Source organism: Emydura macquarii, unplaced genomic scaffold, assembly GCF_026122565.2.
Source record: "Emydura macquarii macquarii isolate MOO-44397 ecotype Brisbane River unplaced genomic scaffold, CSIRO-AGI_Emac_v2 contig_2255, whole genome shotgun sequence".
Taxonomy (NCBI): Eukaryota; Metazoa; Chordata; order Testudines; family Chelidae; genus Emydura; species Emydura macquarii.
Genome location: NW_027132392.1, coordinates 12,389 through 40,144, shown reverse-complemented (window position 1 = coordinate 40,144; position 27,756 = coordinate 12,389). Strand labels below are relative to the sequence as shown.

Sequence of the window (27,756 nt, the reverse complement as noted above, 5' to 3'; positions counted from 1 at the left end):
ATGGTGCTCTTAGTGACAGTGAAGCAAACTTCTGCCATGCTGGCCTTTGTGTTTAACTGCTCCTGCCCCTGGCAGTTGAAGGCCGAGGTGGGGATCATGGGGGGCTGGAAGCTGATGGAGACCCCGACTCTGAGCACCGGCCGGGACCTGCCATGGAGGGAACAGAACTGTCATGCAGCCGCTCCCAGCAATGGGGCCAGGCCCCCTCCCTGCCCAGAGCCTCCCATCCACCCCGGATCCAGTCACAGCACCCCATGGAGACAAGTTATGGACACACAGCTCTGCCAGAGGAGATGGGGGGAGGGCAGGGAAGGGAGCAGCAGAGCTGTCATTGTGCCTGTGACTCTGGCAGACCCAGGTGTCAGCCCACGGCACGGCAGGAGGTCTCACTGCACACTGACGGATGCACAGCTGGAAACCAGCCTGGCTCCCCCACGTATTAGCATTGCTAAAACAGAAGTTAAGGTGGTAAGTATGTAGTTAGTGTTTAGACTTGATGAAATGCTTCTCGGAGGCAGCTTGCGTTGCTCTCACTTGTAACCTCTGTAGCCCCTGGTATAAAGTTATAGTGAGTCTTTACCTTTTAAACTTCCGTAACTGTGTCACTCATCAGCCAGAAAAGGAGGCTTCTCTAATGCAAAAAATGCTGGCTTCCTACAGAAGGTGTTAGCTCCTGCCTGAGGAGAAGGCCTTTGAAACCAAAGGAGCCATTGTGAGACATTGAAGAAGGAAGACTTGGGTAACTGCATTTCTCACCCCCTCTAGGTAGAGGAGACCTGCACATGAACTCGTCCCATCAGCCTGGGCTCTAGGGAGAAGGGGATAAAAATCCCTGACAAGGAGAAACTTATGTTTTGTGCTCCCTGGAATCTAAAAGAGAACCAAAAGCCCTCCAGCTGCTGAGCCTGGATTAGCCCTAAAGGACATAGAGAGTTTGCTTATTACAGAAGATTCTCTTATCTTTTGGAACCTGAGATTGTAGCTCAGTTATATGTGTACATTACCTGCTTTAACCTTGTATATAACTCTCTTGGTTTTTTTTAATTTAGTTAATATATCTTTAGTTAGTTTATTACAGGATTGGTTTGAGATCTGAGACACAACTGACCTGGGATAAGTGACTGGTCCTTTGGGACTGAGAGGAACCTGAATATTGTTATGATTTTTGTTATAAGGGACCATCTATCGCAAAGGCAGGCTTGCCTGGGTGGCAAGATAGACCGGAGGGCACAAGGGGGCTGTCTCGGGTTCCATGATAAGGCTGTTATAGTGCCTGAGGAGTCCACTCTTGTTATGTGGTTGGTGAAATCTAATGATAGAGCACACAGACAATGTTGGGTATGTGCCCTTGTCATTTTCCAGCAAGCAGAAGCCGACAGACAGACAGACACACACACAACCATGTACTGGTGCTGTCTATGATTGTCATGTGGAGCTGTGCAAAGACACAGAGTAACTCAGTGGCTCTCTATGTTTCCAGATTACTGTACCCCTTTCAGGAGTCTCATTTGTCTTTCATAACCTGAAGTTCCACCTCACTTAAAAACTACTTGCTTACAAAATCAGACAAAAGAACACAAAACTGCCACAGCACACTGTTACTGAACAGTTGCTTACTTTCTCACTTTTACCAATTAATTATGAAATAAATCAATTGGAATATAAATATTGGACTTATATTTCAGTGTATAGTGTATAGAGATGTATAAATAAGTCATTGTCTGAATGGAATTTTAGTTTGTACTGACTTCACTAGTGCTTTTCATGTAGCGTGTTGTAAAACTGGGCAAATATCTTGATGTGTTGATGTATCCCCTAGGAGAGCTCTGTGTACCCCCGGGTGGTGTTGAGAACCACTGGAGTAACTCTCACCTCAGCAGCAGGACCTGCCCCTGTGCTCCCACCGCAATGTCCGGAAGTCCATCCCCCGTCAGGTCTGTCCCGCCACTGATGGCCTGGCCAAAGTAATGCAGCCTGCTGGGAAACAGTGACCCCTCTATGCGCTGGGGTCAGAGAGAGCAGTAAGGGGTGGGAAAAGCACTGCTGTACCGTATAATGGGCACTGGGGGCCGTGGGGCCCCTATAACGGCCCTTCAGGGCTGTGTTGACCCCTCCCCACAGGAGCTGGGCTCACCTGTCTGTACTGGGAACTGATGCCTCTCTTTTCCCCATGGAAGATGTACAAGGCCCCATGATTGTCGTTCTCCATGGGGGCCCCAATGGCCACGTCCGTCTGTCCATCCCCGCTGATGTCCCCAATTGCAGACATGCTGGTGCAAAGTGCCCAAACGTCTACCCCATCTGTCCCTGCAGTGTCTTGGTACAGATCAGTGTCGGCCCCTGCAGGGCAGATCCAAAGAGACACATTGGGAAAGTATCAGTGCCCCCTTCAGAGACCCTTCTCTGCTCCCTGCAGCACAGCACCCCCTAGCACCGCACTAGAGAATTGGGCTCAGTACTGACTGTCAGGAGAGAGCATCCCCACCAAGCCCCCCACTCTGCCTCCGGTTTCAGTCAGCACAAGCGCCCCTTTGCGCTGGACTGGAACATTGGAGACATCTCTCCCTAGCAAGCCATTTAATGGGATCCTAGCCCCAAATCTGTCCAGCTACACCACAAATCCCCAGTTCTACCCTCTCCTACCTGCTGGTTAATCAGACAGATATGGACACGCCCTCCATTCTGAGGTGTATGGTACGTGGAGGCTCCGATCAGAACCAGGTCCGTGTTCCCATCTCTGTTGAGGTCCACAGTGCACAGCGTGCCCCCGAAATATGAGCCGACCTGGAGAGGTTCCGTTCTTTTTAGCTGCTGTGTTTGTATAAGTAAAGTTTATTCACTGAGTCTACTTGACTGAAATGGTCTTTCCGGTTCTGTTTCCCTGAACACACAGGCAGCTGTATGTGAGAGGTGCTTATTGCTAGCTGTGGTGCAATTACGTAAGCTACCGTGTTTGCACAAGTTAAATGTTTGCTCACTCTCTCTGTCTGGATCACTCATGAGTTTCATCTAAATGAACATATAAGTTATGCTCTTATATATGTCAGCTCTCTGGGGGCAGGAACCATCTTTCTAACCTGTGTTTGTACCGTGCCTCGCACAGTGGAGTCCTAGTCCATAACTGTAGCTGGTCCATAGTGTTGGGAGGGACAACCGCAAAACAAATAAATAAATGATCAACATCATGCTGATTGTTAGCTGTGGTGCAGTTGTCTACATCAATAGCATTTATCCATTGCCTCAGTTTCTCTGACTGAAACATCCCTGCTGCTGCCAACAGGTTAGATCTGACCCCAGAATGTTACATGTTGTGGAAATACTGCAAACTTCCTCGCCTCCCTCTCTCTCTGCCCATCACTCCCTGTGTCTTCCCTTACCTGCTCTCCCAATACCTCGGCTTCCGCCTGCCACCCTCTGTGCTCGGCATCTTGCCCGAATAGGATGACTTTGCCAATGTGATTGTAGCGAGGGGCCCCGACCACATACATGCTCCGCCCCTGGGATATGATGAGCTCAGCTGAATAACCTGAAAGAGACAGAGACAGGGAGAGGTGAGGGGGGGCAGCAGGCATCTCCTGGCACAGGGTCTCACAGCCTTTATAGCAGTATAAGGGCTTGATACTGAGCCCTGCTGAGCCTGCCTGGCGGGGAGGTGTCAGGAGCCCCTTTGCGCCCCCATATGTGATAAGGAGAGTGGCAAATGGAGTCAGCACTGGCTGAGAGGGGAGAGTGCTCCTTACTGAGACCCCCACCCACTCAACATCCCCTAGTGCCCCCCTGGGGTATTGGGGCCAGCACAGATTGTGAGAGGAGACCACCCCCTACTGAGACCCATGCCCCAGTCCCCGAAGCGGAGCGACCCCTAGTGCCCCACTGGGGGCATCCCAGTTTACCATGCCATCTGATGGGATCCAAGCTCCACATTTAAAGATATCACTTCCCCTCAAGATGCCAGGGACATATTGAACCAAAGTGGCAAAGATGCAAAGGGAAGATATATTTAAATGCTTCTATAGCAATGCGAGCTGTCTGAGTCACAAGCAAAAAGGGACAGGAAATTCTCACGGATGAGACTCATCTCAGATATCATTGCCATGACTGGAACCTGGTGGGAAGATTCTTGTGGCTGGGATGTTAAAACCCCTGGTTCCCACCCAGAGTGGGTAAAACAGGTGAAGGGTGGCAGGTGACACAAAAGACCCCACAGCCTGTTGCAGAGTTACAGATAACTCAGGACAGCAGGACCTTGAAAGCACCCAGATCAATGTAGTGGAAAAGGCACTAGCTGGGAGGTCCAAGACAGAAACTCCCCCCCCTGCAAATCAAACATAGATTCAGCAAGAGGTTCTGGAGGAGCCGGAATAGGTGCTGCAGCCTGGCGCACTCAAGGTAGATGTGCCGCAGTAGGGTCAGGTGTTGGGACGAGGGGTGAACCGTGCCAAGTACACGCACGTGCTCACGGCTCTGTGAAGGAGCCGCCAACTGATGTCCCCAGTGGGCCGCGGGGTCAAGGTGGAATACAGACTGGCCCACCAGGTGTCCTTGCCCTCCACAGGTGGTAACAGGTCCCGCCACTTGGTGTCAGGGCGGGACACGAGGGCGAGGAAGTGAAGGGTGTGGAGCACGAGCGTGTAAGATGGTCCCTCGGCGCGGTTCGAAAAAGAACCGGCTGCAACTTGCGCAGCCAGCTCAGGGTGTAGGGGGAGGGGGATCGGGAGGATTCGCGGGGCCAGGGCCCGATGGAGAGCACCGGAGGGCTGGGGCTGAGGGTGGGGCAGGGACCACCCTCTCGCAAGACCCACTCGAGGTAGGCCCGAGCAGCAGAGAGCAAGGCTGCCTTCACCTCCTGGAGTATGCGCCGGGGGGTGCGAAGGGTGGAGAGCCCCAAGTGCCGAGCCAGCGCCTGGGGATCCACCCAGTCCCCCCGGTCATAGTCCAGGAGATCTCCGATCTTGGTGACTCCTGCCAGGACCACCCTCCGGCGCACCGAGAGGGTCTCTGCCGCCTGCACATGAAGGTGGGGATTGCGTAGCAGGGGCTTCGTGAAGAGATCCGTCCCCTCCGTGGCCACAAGGGGCCTGGAGACCGCAAGCAGCCTCCAGGCCCGGAGGAGGTCCCGGTAGAAGACCGGCAGCTCGGAGAGGTCTCACGGAAGACCCCTCAGATGGAGATAAAGGAGCTGCCGGTCGTATCGGAGCCCGCAGAGGCGGCGGAGGAAGGCGTGTGCCAAGTGGCTCCATGCCGACCTACCTGCACCATAAAGGAGTCTCTGCAGAGCTTGGAGGCGGAAGATATGGACCTGGCTGCAGAGGCAGCCCAGGCCCTGCCCTCCCTCCTCCAGGGGAAGACTCAGAATCCCTGCAGAGACTCAGTGCAGTCCTGGCCAGAAGAACTCCAGAACGGTCATCTGGAGGTGGGCCAGGAAACCCGGGGGCGGGACCAGGGTTTTGAGCTGGTGCCAGAGCATGGACAGGACTAGCTGGTTAAGCACCAGTGCCCGCCCCCGAAGGGAGAGGCACTGGAGCAGTCCCGTCCATCTCCGCAGCCGCTCAGACACCCTGCCCTCCGAATCATGCCAGTTCTCCGCTGGGGAGGGATGGGTGGCAGAAAGGTAAACGCCCAGATAGAGCAGCGGACCCGCGCTCCACCAGATGGCTTGAAGCGCGGGTGGGAGGGAACTCGCCCGCCACCCAGCCCCTACCATCAGGCCAGAGCTCTTGACCCAGTTGACCTGGGCGGAGGAGGCTTCTGAGTAGAGGGCCAGGCAGGCCTCCAACCGCACCAGGTCGCCCGGGTCCTGGACCGCGAGGAGTACGTCGTCGGCATACACTGACAAGACCAACCTCAGCTCTGGCTCACGGAGCACCAACTCCGTCAACCTCTGTCTCCTCCGCCGGAGGAAGGGCTCGATGGCCAGAGCGTACAGCTGGCCCGACAGCAGACAGCCTTGACGCACCCCGTGCCCGAAGTTGACCGGTTCGCTCAGGGTCCAGTTGAGCTTGACCAAACACTCCGCGGAGGCGTTCAGCACCTGGAGAAGGCCCACAAAGCAGGGCCTGAAGCCGAACGCCCGCAGGGTGCCCAGGAGATACCCGTGGTCCATCTGGTCGAACGCCTTCTCCTGGTCCAGGAACAGGAGGGCGAACGACAGACCGTCCCTACACCCGAGCTCCAAGAGATCCCGGACCACATACAAGTTATCAAAGATGGTACGGCCCGGGACGGTGTAGGTCTGGTCGGGATGGACCACGTTCTGCAGCACGGACCCCAGCCGCAGCAAGATGGCTTTGGCTATGATTTTATAGTCTGTGCTGAGGAGCGAGATGGGACGCCAGTTCCGAAGGTCACGGAGGTCCCCCTTCTTAGGCAGCAAGGCGAGCACGGCCCGCCTGCACGAAAGGGGGAGCGCTCCTCCGCCCTCGGACTCGGCCCAGACGATGGCAAGGTCCGGGCCGAGGACGTCCCAGAACGCGCGGTAGAATTTCATGGTCAGCCCGTCCATGCCCAGGGATTTATTTGTGGGCATGAGGCGGAGGGCTTCCGAGAACTCGGCCAGAGTGAGAGGTAGCTCCACCCGGTCCCGGTCGCCCGCGCCGACTGTGGGGAGTTCAGTCCAGAGTACCCTGAGGGCGGCGACGTCGGTCGGATCCAGGGAGAAAAGGGCAGCGTAGAAGGCCCTGGCCCTGCCATGCATCTCCACCGGATCCGTGAGGGGGGCGCCGTCAGCCGCCGAAAGGCAGATGACATGCTTCCGGGCCCCCCTCCGTTTCTCCAGGGCATAGAAGAAGTGGGAGCTGCGGTCCATCTCCTGAAGGAGACGGATGTGGGATCGAACAAAGGCACCCCAAGTCCAAAGGTCTTCGAGGGCCCAAAGCTCCTCCCGCTTCTTCTGGCACGCTCCGCAGAGGGACGGATCATAGGGGCTGGTGGCCAGACGCCTCTCCAGCACCAAGACCTCCCGCTCCAGCTGCTCTATCCCCGCATCCCTGTCGGCTGGCCCCCCCGAGTGTAGTCACAGCAGAAGAGCCGGGCGCGCACCTTCCCTACTTCCCATCATCGCCGCGCTGAGGGAAAGGCATGCCTCTGCTCCCACCAGGCCAGCCAGAACTCCTGGAAGGATGCCATGAAGCCCACATCCTCCAGCAGGCTGTTGTTAAAATGCCAGTAGGCCGGCCTCAGCCTCTCCGCGGTGAGAGAGGCCGTCATGGTCACCAGATGGTGATCCGAGAAGGGGGCCGGCCGAACGCTGGAGGAGTGGGCCCGTGAAAGATGGTGACGAGCGATATAGATGCAGGCACCTGGAGGGGGAAGGGAGAGGGAAGGGGGCGGGTCAAGACTGACCACCCCGCCCTGCCAGGCTGCAAGCAGGGTGGGGTTACAGGGGCAAACACCAAGGGGAGAGGGTGGTCTGCGAAGGGGAGGGGGGGCAAAATGGCTAACCACTCCTCCTCGCTAGGCTGCAGGCTGGGGAGGAGGGCGCCGCAAAGGGGGGGGCAGGGGCGGGGCAGGAATGTGGGGGGGGTGCCGGCTCCTCTGGCTGCTTTGGGGGGGGGGTCATGAGCTCATCAGGGGGTGTAGTGAAGAGGGGCCAAAATGAAAGGGAACTGGGGTCCTGGGGGCTCACCAATGCTTAGGAACATCGGGGCGCACTGCGGGGGGGGAGGGGCAGGTCAGGGCAAGGGAAGGCAACAAGGGCATGGGGATGATTAGGTGCAGGCACAGAACAAGGGCAGGGCAGGGAGAAGCAAAAGGCTCCAAGGAACGGGGCAGGAACAGACAAAAAAATGCTGACAGGCAGGGCTGGGCTGGGCAAACAAAACAAACACTCAGGGCTAGGGAAGGACAAAAGCAAGGGGGGGGGGGAACCAGGTGGGTGACATCGGAGGGCAGAGCAGGGGACAAGGGAAGTTCTCCAGCCGGACAAGGGGAGGAAAGCCAAGGGGGGTAAGGGGGAGCGCAGGCCCCCAGGTGGGCTCGAGTGGTGGGAGAAACCAAGTCCCTGCTGCTGCAGTGGTCCCAGGTGGTCCAAGGGACGAGTGGCTCGGCCGAAGGTGAAGAGGAGCAACAAACAGTGGCTGGGGGTAACGGAGGGGGTGACAGCAATGACGATGGTGGTGGTGGGGCAAAGTGGGGAGCAGATAGACCAGGGGGAGAGCTCCACGCCCCCACCCCCACAGAAACAACAGTACCTGTCCCCACCATCACAAGAGCAGAGGTGGCACAGTCACTAGTCCAGCAAACAAATCAGCCCCATCCGGAGTGCTCCCCCAGCAGCAGCAACAGTTGCAGAGATGGTAGGTGAGCTCCTCCTCACAAGCAGAAGCAGCAGCAGCAGCCAGCTCAGGAAGGCCTCATCACCGGTGGTGTGGGTGGCGGCAGCAGAATGGCCACTCACCTACTCCTCCCCAGCTGGCCAGGAGGGGGGATAGGCCGGCAGGGCCCCCCAAGCACGAGCAGTAACCCCAGGAGCTCCACGAACAAGCAGTCTTCTCCACAGCAGCCTCAGGAGAGTGTGGACGGGAGAGAGAGGAGCTCCAGAATGCTCAGGGCCTTGTTCCCTGCTGCCTAACTCAGAGCCATTAGGGGGCAATTAGGAGCAGCTGAGGCTGATTAAGGATCAGCCAGGTGCTCCATAAAAGCCCTCTGCTCCAAACAGTCAGTGCATGAGCAGAGTGGAGCATGAGAGTGCTGAGTTGTGTAGAGGAATGGACTGGAGAGCAGAGTTCTGTCATGGAGCAGCTAGGAGAAAGGTACCAGCTCAAGAACCCAGAAGGACTGAAGGAGGGGGAACATTAGCCCAGGGGAAGAGTGTGCAGTCTGGAAAGCAGTACCAGCTGTACATAGCTGCTCCTCATAGGGCCCCTGGGCTGGGACCCAGAGGAGCGGGTGGGTCTGGGTCCCTCCCCCCTCCCCTGGGAAGATGGGGTGATGGGCAACTTCCTGGCCCACTACAAACAGGAGAGCGTGAAACCCATTAGGGGGAAGCCGGCCATCTGCCACACCTTCCATAAACTTATCAAGCTCAGTTTCAAGACAGCTACATTTTTGCCCCCACTGCTCCCTTTGGAAGGCTATTCCAGAACTTCAGTCCTCTGTTGTTAGAAACCTGCATCTAATTTCAAGTCTAAACTTTCTGATGGCCAGTTTATATCCATTAGTTCTTGTGTCCACATTGGTGCTGAACTTAAATAATTCCTTTCCTTCCCTGGCATTTATCCTTCTGATGTATTTATAGAGAGCAATCATATCTCCCACAGCCTTCTTTAGCTTAGGTTAAACAAGCCAAGCTCTTTGAGTTTCCTTTCATAAAGCAGGTTTTCCATTTGTGGATCTTTCTAGTAGCCCTTCTCTGCACCTGTTCCAGTTTGAATCCATTGTTCTTAAACATGGGGGACCAGAACTGCATACAGTATTCCAGATGAGGTCTCAGCAGTGCCTTGCATAACGGTACTAACACCTCCCTATCTCCACTGGAATTACCTCGTCTGATGCATCCAAGGACCACATTAGCGTTTTTCATGGCCACATCACATTGGGGGCTCATAGTCATCCTGTGATCAACCAATATGCCCAGGTCCTTCTCCTCCTCTGTCACTTTGAACTGATGTGTCCCCAGCTCATATAAAAAATTCTTCTCATTAGTCCCTAAATGCATGACCTTGCACTTTCCACGATTAAATTTCATCCTATTTCTATTACTCCAGTTTACAAGGCCATCCAGATCTTCCTGTATGATATCCCAATGCTTCTCTGTATTGGCAATACCTTCCAACTTTGTGACATCCACTAGCTTTATTAGCACACTCCCACTTTTTGTGCCAAGTTCAGTAATAAAAAGGTTAAATAAGACCAGTCCCAAGACCGATCCCTGAAGACCTCCACTGGTAACCTCCCCTCCTACCTCACAGTTCACCTTTCAGCATGACCTGTTGAAGTCTCTCCTTTAAGCAGTTCCTTATCCACCTTTCAATTTTTATATTAATCCACATCTTTTCCAAATTAACTAATAATGCCCCATGTGGAACCATAACAAATGCCTTCCTGAAATCTAGGTAAATTAGATCCACTGCATTCCTTTTGTCTAAAAATCTGTTATCTTCTCAAAAAAGGAAATCAGGTTGGTCTGGCATGATCTACCTTTTCTAAAGCCATGTTCTATTTTATCCTAATTACTGTTAACTTTGATGTCATTAACTATTTTTTTCTTTCAATATTTTTTTCCAAGACCTTGCATACTACTGAGGTCAAACTAACAGGCCTCTAGTTATCCAGATCACTTTTTGCTCTTTCTTAGAAATAAGAACTATGTTAGCAATCATCCAGTCATACAGTACAGCCCGAGTTTACAGAATCATTAAAATCCTTGCTAATGGATTTGAAATTTCAGGTGCTAGTTCCTTTAATATTCTTGGATGGAGATTATCCGGCCCCACTGATTTAATCCCATTGAGCTGTTTGTTTGAGTTTGGCTTCTACCTCGGATGTAGTAATTTCTACCTCCATATCCTCATTCCCTTTAGCCATCCTACGACTATCCCCAAGAGCACCATTAGCCTCATTAAAAATGGAGGCAAAGTATTTGTTTAGATATTCGGCCATGCCTAGATTATCCTTAACCTCCACCCCATCCTCAATGCTTCGTGGTCCCACTTCTTCTTTCTTTGTTTTCTTCCTTTTATATGGCTATAGAACCTATTACTATTGGTTTTAATTCCTTTTGCAAAGTCCCACTCTACTTGGCTTTTGGCCTTTCTCATTTTCTCTCTACATGTTCTGAGCTCCAAGAAGTAGCTTTCCTGGCTGATCCATCCCATCTTCCACTCCTTGTAGGCTTTTTTATTTCTCTTAATCACATGTCTGAGATGCTTACTTCATCCAGCTTGGTCTACAACTCTTGCCTATGAATTTTTTTCCCTTCCTTGAGATGCAGGCTTCAGATAGTTCCTGCAACTTTGACTTGAAGTGATTCCAAGCCTCCTCTACATTTATATCCATGAGTTCTTCAGTCCAGTCCACTTCCCCAACTAATTCCCATAATTTTTTAAAGTTAGCTTTTTGAAGTCAAAGACCCTGTTCACAGATCATAGCTTGCAAGACCAGAAGGGACCATTGTCCTCAATGTGTCTGACCTCCTGTACAAGACAGGCCAGAGAATTTTTCAAAAACAAACAAAAAATTTCCTAGAGCAGATTTTTCAGAAAAATTTCCAATCATCATTTAAAAATGATCAGTAATGGAGAACACATCACAATCCTTGGTAAACTGTTCCCGTGATTATTACCTTCACCTTTAAAAACTGACAGCTTATTTTCAGTCTGAATGTGTCTAGCCATTGCATCATGTTAGACCTTTCTCTGCTAGATTGAAGAGTCCATTATTAACATTCTAACGCTGCTCATCCTTAACCAAGACGATGCATAAAAGATTTTATAAACTGATATATTTCACCTGTCAGTGGACTGCATCTGCCTGGGGGAGGGAACATGGAAACTGTTTATGCAGGGATCCTACCCTCGGAGCTGAGATGCACCCACCTCTGGTTTGGGGTACGGGGGCTGCTTCTACAGGGATCCCGTTTCCAGCACTGAGATTCAGCCATGGTTGGGGTGGGACACAGCAGCTCACAAGCTATCTGATAGGAACACTGCACTACAGCTGTGCTCAAAGATTTATCCCAGGTTATTCTTACCAAGGTAAGCGTCTTTCATGTCCCCGGAGGTTCTGGATACATTGATGAAGCTCGGCTCCCCACTGCTCCCATACAGGAATATCCCACCGGACCAGTCATAGGCTCCTACTGCTCCCAGGACAGATCCGTCCTAAACCCCCACACCCAAGAAAGGGGATGGATTTGCACAAAACAGACAGCACAGCAAAATATAGCAAGAGAGAAATAATTCCTAGACTGAGTCACATGCTGCATCACAGCACCCTGTAGTGCTGCATTGGGGAATTGGGGCCAGCCCTGACTGAAGGGAAAGCACCCCCTACTCATTCCCCACCCTTCTCCACTGCACCTCTCTGCACTGGGACATTTGGGCCTCAACTGACTGCAAAGGGAGAGCACCCTCTATGGAGCCCCCACTGTGCTCCCTGCAGCACAGCACCCCACAGTGGGGCATTAGGGCCAGCTCTGACTGCAAAATTAAAGCACCTCCTACACTGCTCTGGACGACTAAATGGTGGGCTCCCCCTCCAGGCATAAAGCCAGTCAGATTCTGCCAAGGAGGATCCATCAAAGACGGCAGTGTGGAACACGCACGTGGCCCAAGCATCACTCACAGGGGACAGCAGGGAGCTGAATCCTTCCTGAGACATCTCCAGCTGGAAGGAGCTGCTGTTTTGGAACTGTATGCCTGGGAAGAAAGAGAGACAGACATGGGAGAGTTCATCCCTAGAGAAGCCTCGTGTCCCATCCCCCACACCCTGGAGCCAAAGCAGCTCTCCCTAAGGGGAAAGGCCCCATGTCTCACTCCCTGGCCCCCTGAGCCAGCCAGTCCCTTGTCGTGGGGCTGAATCAAAGCCACAGACCCTAGAGGTGAAAGGACTCATGTCCCCTTCCCCGCTGAGCCAGCCAGTCCCACTGATCAATGCACATGAGTTAATTTGACCTCCCCTGAGCAGTACATTAAAAGAGCAGCCAGAGTTGTTAGCAGGATCCTGAGTGCTTAGCATTTCACCCTGGAGCTCTGATATTCTGGTGATGGGCACAGAATGTACTCCTTAGACAGATAGCTGTTGGGTCCCTTTCCAATACAGAATCCCAGCAGCTCCCCAGCCCATCTCAAGCCCAGGAACCAGTTTACATAGCCCCAGGGTAAATGAAGGGCATCTCCCTGGTCCAGTACCTTCAATGGCAAAGATCTTGTCTCGCAGCTGGTTCTGGATGCCCTGGAGAGCGTCAAAGGCATTCACATGGAAGATGTGTTCGTTGGCAGGATTAGAGGCGATATCACGGAGCTCCTGCTGGGCCTCATGACCAGAGAAAGCACTGCCAACCTTCACGAGGTAAAGGTGCACGTGAGACCAGGGAATGTAACATAAGAACAGCCATACTGGGTCAGACCCATGGTCCATCTAGCCCAATATCCTGTCTTCTGACAGTAGCCAATGCTAGGTGCTTCAGAGGGAATCAAAATTGATCCAACCTGTCATCCAGTCCCAGCATCCAGTCAGAGGTTTAGGGACACCCAGAGCATGGGGTTGCATCGCTGACCATCTTGGCTAACAGCCATTGATGGACCCATCCTCCATGAACTTATATAGTTCTTTTTAAACCCAGTTATACTTTTAACCTTCACAACATCCCCTGGCAATGAGTTCCACAGTCTGACTGTGCATTGTGTGAAGGAATACTTCCTTTTTTTCATTTTAAATCAGCTGCCTATTAATTTCATTAGGTGACCCCTGGTTCTTGTGTTTTGAGAAGGAGTAAATAACACTTCCTTATTCACTTTCTCCTCACCAGTCATGATTTTATAGACCTCTATCATAGCCCCTCTTAGTCATCTCTTTTCCAAGATGAAAAGTCCCACTCTTTTCAATCTCTCCTCACATGGAGACTGTTCCATACACCTAATCATTTTTGTTGCCCTTCACTGTACTTTTTCCATTTTTTGAGATGAAGTGACCAGAACTGCACACAATATTCAAGGTGTGGGTGTACTATGGATTTACATAGTGGCATTATGATATTTAATGTCTTATTAGCGATCCCTTTCCTAGTAGTTCCTAATATTTTCTTAGCTTTTTTGGACTGCTGCTGCATGTTGAGTGGATATTTTCAGAGCAATGTGACGCTGGCAGGCCAGGTGCCAGCTCTTGCCAAGGCTGCACATATTAGCTAAGAACTGACAAACTCATAGCTGGAGACCAGACCAGTTCACTTATGCATTCATAGACTCTAAGGTCAGAAGGGACCAATATGATCATCTAGTCTGACCTCCTGCACAATGCAGGCCACAGAACCTCACCCATCCACTCCTGTAATAGACCTCTAACTTATGACTGAGTTATTAATCAGGGTTTAAAGACTTTATGGTACACAGAGTCCGCCAGCAGGTGAGCCATACCTCATGCTACAGAGGAAGGTGAAAACTCCCCAGAGCCTTTGCCAATCTGCCTTGGGGAAAATTCTTTCCAGAGGAATGTGTTTGGGTTGCTCAAAATAGGTATTAGTCTTGTACAAATGTATGTAGTGTTTAGATACTATAGAATGTTATAGAATGTTTGCATTAATCTTATTTGTAATGTCTGTGTTCCATGTTATAAGGAAATAGGTAACTTTTGCTTTATAACTTTGAAAATGTTTGCTCTAAACATGTGAGTTCAGATGAGAAAGTGTTTCCCCCTGCCTGTCCAGAAGAACTATCAAAATCAGATGGGCCATGAGGGAACATCACAACACAGAGGCCCTATCGCACCCCTGGAAGAGCAACATGGACTTGGAGGCTGAATGAAGGAAATAAAGAGAGGAAAATTTTCCGTCTCTTTACTGTTTCAACTCTCACAGGGCCACAGACACTAAACTGAAGGCAGGGATGTGTTAATGTGATACCAGATTTTAAAAAAGTCTCCAGAGGTAATCTCGACAATTACAGGCCAGTAAACCTAACCTCAGGACCAGGCAAAAACTATAATAAAGAACAGAATTATCAGACACATAGATGAATACGATTTGTTAGGGAAGAGTCAACATGGTTTTTGTAAAGGGAAATCATGCTCCATCAATCTACCAGAATTCTTTGTGGGGGTCAAGAAGAATGTGGACACGGTGATTCAGTTTACAGAGTGTTGTTAGATTTTCAGAAAGCCTTTGCTTGTGGCAATTGGGGGAGGTCCCTGATGACTGGAAAAAAGCAAATATAGTGCCCATCTTCAAGAAAGGGAGGAAAGAGGATCCAGGGAACTACAGATCGGTCAGCCTCTCTTCAATCCCTGGAAAAATCATGGAGCAGGTCCTCAAGGAATCCATTTTAAGGCACTTAGAAGGGAGGAAGGTGATCAGGAACAGTCAACATGGATTCACCAAGGTCAAGTCATGCCTGACCATTCTGATTGCTTTCTATGAAGTGACTGGCTATGTGGATGTGGGGAAAGCGGTGGACGTGATATACCTTGACTTTAGTAAAGCTTTTGATATGGTCTCTCACAGTATTCTTATCAGCAAGTTAAGGAAGTATGGGTTGGATGAATGGACTATAAAATGGATAGAGAACTGGCTAGAGCATAGGGCTCAACGAGTAGTGATCAATGGCTCCATGCCCAAGTGGAGTTCCCCAGGGGTCGGTCCTGGAGCCGGTTTTGTTCAACATCTTCATCAATGATCTGGAGGATGTGGTAGATTACACCCTCAGCAAGTTTGCAGATGACACTAAGCTAGGGGGAGTGGTAGATACCCTGGAAGGTAGGGATAGGATACAGAAGGACCTAAACAAACTGGGCCAAAAGAAATCTAATGAGGTTCAACAAGGACAAGTGTAGAGTCCTGCACATAGGACGGAAGAATCCCATGCACAGCTACAGACTGGGGACTGACGAGCTAGGCAGCAGTTCTGCAGAAAAGGACCTGGGGGTAACAGTGGATAAGAAGCTGGATATGAGTCAGCAGTGTGCCCTGGTTGTCAAGAAGGCTAATAGCATATTGGGCTGCATTAATAGGAACATTGCCAGCAGATCGCTGGAAGTGATTATTCCCCTCTATTCAGCATTGGTGAGGCTGCATTTGGAGTATTGTGTCCAGTTTTGGGCCCTCCATTACAAAAAGGATGTGGACAAGTTGGAGAGAGTTCAGCAGAGGGCAACAAAAGTGATTAGGGGGCTGGAGCACAAGACTTATGAGGAGAGGCTGAGGGAACTGGGCTAGTTTAGTCTGCAGAAGAGAAGAATGAGGGGGGATTTGATAGCAGCCTTTAACTACCTGAAAGGGGGCTCCAGGGAGGATGGAGCTAGGCTGTTCTCAGTGGTGGCAGATGACAGAACGAGGAGCAATGGTCTCAAGTTGCAGTGGGGGAGGTCCAGGTTGGACATTAGGAAAAAGTTTTTCACTAGGAGGGTGGTGAAGTACTGGAATGGGTTACCTAGGGAGGTGGTGGAATCTCCATCTTTAGAGGTTTTTAGACTGCGGCGTGGCAAAACCCTCGCTGGGATTATTTAGCTGAGGTTAGTCCTGGTTTGAGCAGGGGGTTGGACTAGATGACCTCCTGAGGTCCCTTCCAACTCTATGATTCTGTGTGGTGGAGGCTATCTCAGTGAACTGAGGACAGCATGCCAGAAGGTGGAGGAACAGGTGAGCTGGAAGCGAGTATACCAGGCACAAGACGTCAGGAAAATGATGTGCCCATCCATGAAGGAGAGAAGCTGTGTCTTACACAACTGGAAAAAGCAGCCTGGGAAAAAAAAATTCCAACTTGCCTTCTTTTGGAGGGGACCTCACACAATGATTAGGAAACCAAACAACTTTTCTGTGCCCATGCGAGACGCAAGAGTTTGCCCCTTCATCGTGCGTTGAGAGCTGGCAAACAGATTCATTGAAGGAAAAGGGATGGCCAACACGGGGGCTGCCCAGTCGCCATCTCAGAGGGATGTAGAAGAGGATTTGGAGATACCCTCAGCAAGGTCTTGCAGCTCATAATGGGAGACCAGTTGTGGAGGTGGAATTGCCAGGGTGCGCTTGGGACCTCAGTCCACCACTGTCATCTTGAACAGACAGTCTGTCCATGGCAGATAGGCCTGACCTAGAGGATATGAACCCTGAATTACCTATCATTAAGATTCACCTACAAGTGATGTCTGCAAGTCTGAATATAGCACTCAAGGGGTCAGCTGAACATGGAAACCTGCATGGATGGCAGCTTATATGGATTCCTAGGAATTAGAGTTAAGTAGGAATTTTAAATAAAGAGGGGAAACTTGTGATTAGTGCAGACCACCTCCAGCAATAGATGGTGCTATTTATCTTTATCTTTTTGTCAACTTGTTGTCTTGCATGTTGTTGTGTTGTTGGATCTGACCCGGGTGGGATAGCAGAAAGTTCAGTCCTGTCTGTGCGCGCTGGAGTCAGTACTTGCAATGTCCCAACAAAGTTCTGTGATTGTGTAAGCAAGCATTAGGATAGACAGAGCTAACCCCGATGGCGTAGCGGATGATCCCAGCTCTCTCTGCCTCTGGAATCACATCCGAGTATTGAAGGTAGTCGTTCTTCCTACCATCTGTTACCACGATGAGAATCTTGGCAGCCCCATCCCGGGATCCCCTCTCTGAGGTGAACAGTTCCCTCCTGGAAATGGGGCACAGGCAGGGAGGTTAGTTCTTTCAACCTCCATGTCTGGGGATGCGAGGGGAAGTGCTTGTAAGGGAAAAGGAGGTACCTACACCACTTTCCGGATGGCAGAGGCTGTGAAGGTAAGTCCTCCGAGCTGTTGAACTTCTCTGATGAGTGAATCTATGTCGCGGGTGCTCTTGAACTTGTTGAAGTCAAAGTGCTCTGAGAAAGTGGTGGAGAACTGCATGAGGGCAAACTTGGAGACAAGAGGGGGAACAGGGCAGCAGGGGAGTAAAAGTGAGTCAGAATAGCAGAGATGCTGGTCATTGGAGTCAACACAGCTGTGGGGGAAAGCACCCCATATGAGCCCCCATCCTGCTCCCTGCAACTCAACCCCCTCTGGTGCTGCCCTGCCGGCTAGGGGATGCTGACAGTTAATGGTCTTCTAGAATGAGCGGGTGCTAGTTACCAGTGTGTTGGTGCCATGGAACCGCCTCATGACCTCGATAAACGTCTTCATACGTTCAAAGTCATCAAAATAAATGCTGCCTGAGCCGTCGATGAGGAACACGATGTCTGTGAGATTTTTGGGGCACTCTGGGGAATGGGGAGGAAGGGAATTACACAGAGAAATTCAACTATATGGGCCAAGAGACACCAAAGTGCAGTGAAACTGCAAGGACATCTGCCCATCTAGCCTGGTATCCCACCCCCTCCCTACCAGCCTGCATGGACCTCTCTAGCCTGGTATCCTTTCCCCTCTCTCAAGCCCCAGATCAGACCAAGGGCCCATCTAGCCTCATTCCTCCTCCTCCCCCGCTGGGCCCTGTACCCCCCACCTCCATGTCCCCTGGGTGCTGGTTCCCCATCCCCTGGGCTGGCTCTCACCTGCCAGGGTTTCCGGGATTCGCTGGAGCTGCCGGAGGGTCTGGTCCAGGAGGAAACAGTAGCCTTTGGTGTACATGTTCTCCCCACAGGTCTGGTGCACCGTGGGACCGCACATCTGGGACAAAAGAGAGGGGTGGGGTCACTGGTCACCCCTGAATAGAGCCCCAGTGTGAGAGAGGCAGGACCTGCTCACCCATGGCCATGCAGGGAAAGTTCCTGCCAGGGCAGGGGACACCAATAAGGCAGATGGGATCCTAGGACCCAGCACTTGACTCCCAGAGAGGGGACAGGGGTGTGACACAGGGACATCACCTGGTTACCACACTCTCTGCTATGGTAGTGCATAATCACTGTTGCCATGACTATATCAACCAGTTAACAACACTCCCTGCTATGGCTGTGCACAATGTTGCCATGGCAACATCACCTCGTTACCACCATCCCTTAAACTATTATAGCCCAGTCACTGTCTCCACAGTGATGTCAGCTGCTGACCATGCTCACTACTAAGTCAGTTCATTAAGTGCTGCCACTGTGACATCACCCAGTGACCACCTTTTCCCACTACAGCATTATGCAATGCCTCTAATTACAGGAGTTACAGACGAGACCCCACAGAGTTACATCACAGTGACAATGACATCACCAAATCATCAACTCTGCCCAGGTGCTTCAGTCACCTTACACTGCCCAGTTACTACCAGCCATGAAGACTGGCACATGGGGCAGCTGCACTTTGGACTTCTCAGCCAGTGAGTGTCAGACCCCCAGTCACAGCACAGACCCTCCATGTGTGGTACCTACCAGGAGCTGGGAGCCCTGGGCAGCCAGAGACAAACCAAGGGACATGTTCACAGCATCAGGGGGTCCTGAGAGGGGAGAGACGCACTTCAGGGTGAGCAAATACACCTCACCCACTGCCAGAGCTGGGGATAGAACCCAGGAGTTTTGACACTCAGCCCTGTCCCCTATCCCCCATTCCAACCCACCAGATTTCACTCTCCTCCCAGAGCTGGGGAATAGAACCCAGGATTCCAGAATCCCAGACCCCCTGCTGTAACCACTACACCACACAGCACTGGGTGGCCCTACTTTGGATGAGGATCTCCTGGCAGCGTCCAGTGCCCAGGTCGCACTTGTAGATTTTGCCGGTTTCGCCCACGTCTCCCGTCTGCAGCGGGGCCCCAATGAGAAGCCTGTGAGGGAAAGCAGACGGGGGATCAGGGGACATCCCTCGTCCCCGGAGTGTGGGGGCCCAGGTGGAGCAGCACAGCCAGACGGGCCCTCTCAGGGGTTAGTGTGAGGCCTGTAGCCATGGGGCCCTGAGCCTGTTTTCGGCCCTTACCCCCCAGTGCTGGCATTGCCGAACTGCACCACGCTCTGCCCGAACCCCGTGGCTGCCTCCTGGAAGGTGATGGGTCCCTCCACGTCCACACTGGATCCATGGCTTCGTGCCAGCACTGCAGGGGTTAAACACCCACTCATTAGAGCTTCCCCTATGGAGAGTGGGGCCAATGGTGAGAGGTGATAGACCCGCCCCTCCTGTTTCTAGGACTGGCTCCCAGGCCTCCTGGTTTAAGCCACTAGACTCCACTCCCCTCGAAAACCAGGTATAGAACCCAGAAGTCCTGCCTCCCAGCCCCTGCCCCCTCCCACAGCAGCTTATTTAAACTTCCGTTATGTCTAGCCTTTGAGGTCCATTTTATGCAAATCATTCCATGCGTTCATTTACACAGTGGCAGAAACCCCCAACAGGGATTTCCTACTCCCCTGCCCCACCCCCCCTTTCCAGTGGTCAACTAGTTACATCCAATGTTGACAATTTAGTCACTGGCTGGACATTTGAATTGTAATTGAAACATTCATATGCACTTTGAAAGCATACGCAGTATCTGATAAAATACTTGTACCTGAAAAATCATAATTGGATTGAAAAGTACGAACAAAGGCTAACCTCCTCACCCCAGTGTTTTTTATGACAATGTCGGCATATTCGTTTCAGTGATGTTGGCCAACCTAATAATTCACATTATGATTTGTTAGCAAGGGCTGAATGAGCTCTCCCCTGACAGCAGGTGATGAGCTGGGTGGTGAGAGGAAAGACTTCGCGGACAGGTGTTTTGCTTGGTGTGGTCACTCTGCCTAACAGTCACAAGCACTATTTGATCTGTCCCTTAAGATCAGTGGTGTACTGTGGCTCTACGGTGTCCAAGCCTGCATTTGCACCCCCTGCACCACATCAACTGCCCCCTGCAGGGCAAGAGGGGTCCCAGCACCACCCCCAGCTGCCCTAGGGAGGGAGAGAGGTCTGTATCTGGGGTGGGGTGAGACCTGGGGAGCATGCACAAATGCAGGCTTGGCTCCGCTGCCTCCCCATGCACTTACCCACCTCCTGACACACACCTCTCCCGCTCCAGCCCAGCACTAGATCGGACAGGGGCGGCCTCACTGCCCATCATGGGGGGGCACCGGGCTGGCCCTTTATGATGCGTGGGATGGGCTGGAGGGGCTGGCCCCTCCCATCTCCTCCCTTTCACGAACAGCCAACCCAGTCACCCCCCCCCCCACAGGCTGGCGCTGGGGGGCCTGTCCCCCTACACTCTCCCCTTTGGTAGCCCACTGCATAAGGCTCCATGGAGAGTGTTCTGTTTTGTTATGTGACCACTAGAGCTGAAATCACGGATAATCAGGTCTAAGTGCTTAGACCTGCCATGGGACAGTGTTTCTGTGGAAGAGACAGCCCAGCCTGCACTAGCGGTGAGGTTCCCCCCCCCCTCCCCCGCAAAGGCTGAAATCACTGAGAGTTGTGTGCAGCCTCTAGAGTCTGATACAAGAGAGGTCACAGAGGCAGGTGGCAGCAGAAGGTGACAGCGCTAGGCCATCAGTGACGACGCGGTGGAGTGAACAGTGGCACAACGAACGAATCGTGATCAGAGCGAGCAGCAAGCAACTGGAGTGAATGAGCAAAGCACCTTCTCCTTCTCCCTCCATCGTGGTAGGTGAACTCAGGTGAAAGCACCACTGAACTCTGGCTCTCCACTGATCAAGGACAACAACGATGAGTGGGGTGTGGTGGAAGGAGAAGGGACGGGCACGTTAAAGGAACATTTGTTTGTTGGAGTTTGTTTTAGTGACATTGCCCCAGAATGCTAGATTTATGACTGGGAAATTTATATAAATATATGTTTCTGAGGAGGCCAAGATTTTTAAAATGCTTTATTTGCCAAGGTAGTTATCTCACATTATCATTATCTCAAGAGGTCATTATCTTGGACAGTTTCTATACTAAACATTATTATTATTATTATATTATAATTAATTTTTACATAAGAATGGCCATACTGGGTCAGACTGTTGTTCCATCTAGCTCAGTGTCCTTTCTTCCGACAGTGGCCAACGCCAGTGCTTCTTAGGGAATGAACAGAACAGGCAATCAAGTGATCCAGTCCCAGCTTCTGGCAAACAGAGGCTAGGGACGCTCAAAGCATGGTATTGCATCCCAGTCCATCCTGGCTAGTAGCCATTGATGGACCAATCCTCTGTGAATGTATCTAGTTCTTTTTTGAACAGGCCTTGTAAGGTCGTGTCATGGAGCTGGAACTGAGACCCACCAAACTCATGTGACACAAGAAATACCAAACAGCCCATCAATGGCAACAGTGAATCCCTAATGCACAGCGAGGTCAACTCCCCCTATGCGGAGCTCTCTTCCCTTCTGCCCTCTCCATCACTGCAAACCCATGCCTGGGAAGGAGAATCTCCTTGGAGCTGCCCCCTCCAGGACTGGGAGGTGGTATGGACCCTCCAGAGCTGTAGGAGGAGGCAGATATGGGGCAAAGAGGGGTGCAGAACTGTGGAGCAAGAAAGCAGCTGAGGGTGCGGGAGGATCTGAGGTGGCCTTCCCCCATTCTTCCCTCCATCCCTTTTCAGGCCTCATCTCCCAGTCTGTGTCCCGCCTTCCCAACCCATCCCCCTCATTCTCAGCCACCCCAAAGTCTACCCCCCTCCATGCCCTGATCCAGGCCTTCAGATGGGACGCTGCAGCAGGAGGAAGCTGCTGTGGTTTTACAGAAGAATTGAGCAATTGCAAACACTGCATCCACCTCACACCTGCTGGCCCATCTCCAGCCCCAACAAACGCACACACCCCAAAGAGAAGGGGAGTCAAACCTGTGACCAACTCCCCCCCCAGAGAGTTTGTGTAGCAAGGCGCTGTGGCCTTCCTTGGAGCCTGGGCCGGAGGAAGGGCCGTGACACCCCTGCTGGGCGGATCAGGACACTGCAGGCCACAGGAGCAGAGCGGCGGGGCCAAGACAGGAAGGGGAAGTGCAAAAGGCCGGACGAGCAGCTCAGTCAGGGGAAAGCTGCTTCCGGAGAAGGACGTGCCTTCCCTGAGGCTGCAATCTGGGCCTGACCCAGGCCCCGAAGTTGTGCAGCGCAAGCCCTCCACTGACCGGAGCCTTAAGGGCCTGCTTGGCCCTGGTGAGTGGGAAAAGCTACCGGAGACCGCTGACTGGGAGGGACCTCCCCTGAGGCCAGCCATGACCTAAAGGAGCTGCCCATTGCCTGGGACCCGCCGGAGCTGTGTGAGCCCTGTGGGCCGGAGGACCCAAAGGGCCCCTGTGATCTGGAGGAGCTGCCATCCACTGATGGCCCTGAGGAGTTCCCAGACCTGCTGCTGAAGAGGGACTGCTAGGACTCCCTCTAGCTGTCTGCCCTGGAGAATCTGAGGAAGGCCCCAGGTACTCGGGTTCAGAGTGGGAGGAAGTAGCCCAGGGGTAGCTGACTACAGTTTGGCTGAGCTTGTGGTCGCACCAGTGTCTGCGTGTTGTGGCTGGAGCCCCGCTGACCCAGTGGCAGAGCCCCTTGCCACTGGTAAGGCCCTGGGCTGGGATGCAGTGGAGTCAGGAGGGCCTGGGTCCCCCTCCCTCCTTCCTTTGCCACCCTGGGAGTGCTTGTCTCCTCTGGGCCTGCAGCCACAGAGGATACTGAGCATCATGTCTCCTGACTCCTTGCCAGCCCTGTCCCGCCTAGGGGCTGGGGATTACAGACTCTTGCAACCTATTAACTTTCCGCTTGGAGCAAGGCACAGAAGAATTGAGCAATTGCAAACACTGCATCTGCCTCACACTTGCTGGACCCTTTCCAGCCCCCGCTAACACACACTCCACCGAGAAGGGGAGTCGTCCCTGTGACCCACTCCCCTCCCAGAAAGTCTGGGAGAACAGAACACAGAGGGAACTAAACCCAGGAGTCCTGGCTCCCAGCCCCTTCACCCACCAGTTCTAATCCACCAGATACCACTCCCCTCCCAGCACTGGGGAGAGAACCCAGGAGTCCTGGCCCCCAGCCCCTCGGCTCTTACTCACCAGACTCCACTCCACTCCCAGATCTGGGAAGAGAGCCCTGGAGTTCTGACCTCAGATTCTCCCACCCTCTTACAACCCTTTCAGCCCCTCTCTTGGCCCTTTGCCCACAGCCCTATCCATTCAACCCCACAATTCTGCACCCCACTTTGCCCCGTTGTAACCTACCAGACCACACTCCCCTCCCAGAGCAAGCCAGGGAAAGGACCCAGGAGTCCTGACAGTCCTGCTGCCCTCATTTCCCTGCCAGAGGGGTACTCACTGGGCATCTGTGAGGACCCCAGCTTTTCCCAGTCCCTCTGGCCAGCACTTACCTGTGCACAGGTAGAAGAGCAGAGGCAGGTGTTCCATCCTGTGCTGGGTGTGGGTGTGTGTGGAGCAGGGTGCCTGGCAGGGATGCTGTCCTAGAGGTGTGAGGATCAAGGACGCTGCATGGAAAGGAGGCAGTGGAGGAAAGAGAAGAGATTCTGAAAAGAGAGAATCACCAGCTAGAAGGAGAGGGGAACTCAGGGGTGTTATAGGGAGAGAGCAAAATGGAGAAGAAAGAAAGAAAAAGTCAACTACGCTGAGACACCAACTAGTCATACGCCCCTACACAGAGAGTGTAGCCAGGAGGTGTGGCCTCCCTCAGAGATTGATGGTGAGGGACAGCCAAACCCCCTCTGGTGGCCGGCACCTGAAGTACATCCCCACCTGACGAAGCAGAAAGGTGGGACAGGAAGTATAAAAGGCCGACCTTCCAGCTCAGTGAGGAAAAAGGCAGCTGAGGAAGAAGGATGTCTCTCCCTTGGTGCTGGGGCCTGGGTCCGGATCAGACCATTACCCTGAGGAAAGTCTGCCTGAGCTGCCGATTGCCTTGGGCCCTGAGGACCTGGAGGAGCTACCTGAGTGGGCAAGCCAGAGGAGAACCCTGGACCTTATGACCTGGAGGAGCTACACGAGCTGCCAACCCCCCGTGAGCTAGAAGAGACCTCAGGACCTTGTGACCTAAAGGAGCTGCTCTCTGCAGACAGCTCCAAAGAGTTCCTGGATCTGCCATTGAGCAACGAGGCCAAAAGATTCTGGAACTTCCCTCGGGCAGAGTACCCCGAGGACACATGGAGTGACTCAGGACAAGGTACTCTAGGGAAGGGGGGAAGGAAGGAGCACAGGGGAGCCAGACGCCCGTCTGGCTGCGTTATGGCCAGTAGCCGAGTCAGCACGTTTCGGCTCGAGCCCTGTTGACCTTGTGATGGGACAACCCATTACTGACAGGGCCCTTGGCTGGGACGCAGTGGAGTCGGGTGGATCTGCGTCCCCCACCCCTCTTCCTACCCTGACCTAGGGGTGATCAACCGCTGAGAGCCAGAGACTGTTCCCTGCTGCCTGCCCTGCCCTGTCTATGGGCCAGGGCCTTGAACTGTTTGCTTACCCTATTGAATGCTAGAAACTCCTCCCCCCCTCTTTTTTTTCTGATAAAACTCCCCACAGGACGCAGGTGTGGGGAGGTGTATCCTCCTTTGGAGATTGATGGCGAGGGAGGGCCGCTGGTCCCACCCACGCCAGAGGATCTTTACAGAGACAAAAAACACAGACCAACCACACACACCCTAATTCCCCCATTGCTTCCCATTGGTCAACTAAATGTTGCCAATTTAGTCATTTTCCAACACCTCCGTTCCCTCTGTAAATTCTAACACCTCACTAATTTCAATTCATGTGGAAAGTCCTTTGAAAACACTTACTCCAAGACACACACACACACACACACACACAATCAGACAGACACCCCTACAGTGAGACACACGCACTCACAAACTACACTGTCTGACAGAGAAAGACACAAGATGATGCTGAGACACACAAATCACACACATAGTCATAATTACACACAAATATGAAATTGGACAGTCTCAATTTTATGGTCCACTGACACACACACATGCTCAAACTAAACTGACACATGCACCCACACACCCCTGTATGGCGAAATCCACACACACTTTTCTAACACCTAGAGGCAACCACTGGACAAATGCTGCTGTCCAAGCTGTTCCTACAGGAGCTAACCTTATTAGCTAACCTAAGCTAATTTAGCTGAGGTTAGTCCTGCTCTGAGCAGGGGGTTGGACTAGATGACCTCCTCCTTCCAACTCTATGATTCTAACCCTTCTGGGCTGGTTCTGTCGCTTTGGCTGTCTGAGCTGCTTGGCGTGAGAAGGGCAAAGAGTTCCCATCCCATCTGCCCCCCTGAGGAGCCTCTCTGCCCCACCCCAGAGGCAGCTGCATCTCAGCACCAGATGAGTGATCCTGTAGATACAACCCCCTTCACTGCCCCGCCCCAGATGGCTGATGCCCAGCCACTCTGTGGTCTAGAGGAAAGCAAACAGGAGAGTTGGTCAATTCAGAAAAAAAGGAGAACTAGAGACTTGTCTGCAGGGCTGGCCTTATGATTGGGAGACCAGCCAGGGTGTGGTGGTCAGCAGGATGCCATCCAAGTGCCACAAGCTGCCTGAGAGATGAGTGTAGGCGAACCTGGAGCTGGAGCCGCTGGATGGCCAGGGAGAGGCAGGCAATGCACCCAGAGCTGCAGGCAATGGAGCTCACCCCTGCAGAACTAACAGGCTAGCCCCTGGGTCACCCCTTCCCATGGGCAGAGGCTGCACAAAGGCTCTCCTGCTAGGTGGTCAAGAGGTGTATAGCCGGGACAGTCCCCTGGCTCAAACTCCTCCCTGTGCAGCACAGCCAGAGTCCGAGCCAGGAGCTGGTCCTCAGGCCCTGTGCCCCACGCTGCTGTTCTCAAGCTCAAAGAAAAGGTGCCAAAACACAGTTCCCCCAAAGCACCATTTTTCCTAAGGCTGGCCCGGCTTATCTGGAAACCAGCTGCAGGCCATTTGGCCACCCAGTGGGTGGCATGTGATCCAACACCAACCACCGCAGGTGGGGAAGTGGCAAAATCACACCGAGCCAGGACCCTGTTCCCCATTCAAAAATACACAACAGCACCCTCCTTCATATCTTCGTGCCCTCAAACCTGCACAATAACCATGCGCTTTCCAGGCTGAGCATTTATGCAGAGCTGCCAGGCCTGGCCCGGAGATGCAGCAGCCTCTGGAGTGGGACACAGTGTTTGGAATCCCAAAATCAGAAAATGTGAAGGGCAAAGATCTAGCTTGTTGATTCTGGACACTTTGTGATCAGTGTGGATACCAGTGAGACACAGTATGCCTGATTTGCAGATCAATAAGGTTTAATGTGCAAGGTTTTCTATAAATATACTAGTGTGGAATCAAAGAATTAATCATAAAATTGATTAATAGAATGCCTGGTCTGAAACTGGTCATAGAAGGCCTGGCCTGAAGTTGTAGCCTGAAACTGAAATTAGGATAAAGATGTTAAAGTCACACAAGAGGTCTCTGAACCACACCCAAGAGGCAAGTCTCTGTTATGAGCCTTAAGCCTTATTGAAGTCTGAACAGACTTCACCTGTTTTGATAAGTACCAGTACCTGCCCCCTTTGTCTTACTGGCCCCATAGAAACTTACTCCATACAAATTAGCATTTGAACAAGTATTATGTCACCACCCATCTTCGGGAGTTAGCCAGGGTCCCTGAAAACTACATTGTATAATCAAGTGACTCATTGGGTGTTCCTGTGAGGGCGTCTGGTGTGCTCCAATGTGCATTGTGATTGTCTTTTCTGTTAAGTATAAACTGTTAATCAAATTCCACTATACGATCAACATGTAAACGAACCTAAGCAACCCCTATATAAGTCTTTTGTATCTGGTAGCCAGGTGAAGTACATTTGCCCAGCATCCAGACATGCTGCTTGACTTCCCTATAGCCACCTGGGTTTTCCCTATGGCTATAGTATTCCCCATAGCTATGGTTATGTGATTGTGTGTGTCACAATTAAAGCTGCACCCGATCCAACTCTAAAATGTAGCAGTGTGATTCTTTTCCACGACACTAGTTAATTAATTTTAGGCTTTGTATCTACAACATATCATACTCACTAAGCCTGGAGAGCTAAGCAGTGACTCAGAAGGCTGTATACAGGAACGGCTTTCTTCAGGGGCCCCGCCAGGGAGTCAGTGGATCCTCTGGTCCAACCAGCAGCACCTACCGCGGAGACAGGTGTTGATGGAGCGCCCCCTTTTGTCTAAGTGGTGACTACTTATACCCTTCCATAAACAATCTTCACCTAATTATCTCTCTCATTATCATATATGCTAATTACCTATATTGGGTTTCCAC

At 52.2% G+C, this 27,756-nt stretch overlaps 1 pseudogene; it reads right to left on the bottom strand.

Annotated features, from left to right (window-relative positions):
* Positions 1-7: 7 nt before the first annotated feature.
* LOC137161174 (integrin alpha-D-like) lies at positions 8-23,914 on the bottom strand (annotated as a pseudogene).
* Positions 23,915-27,756: the final 3,842 nt, after the last annotated feature.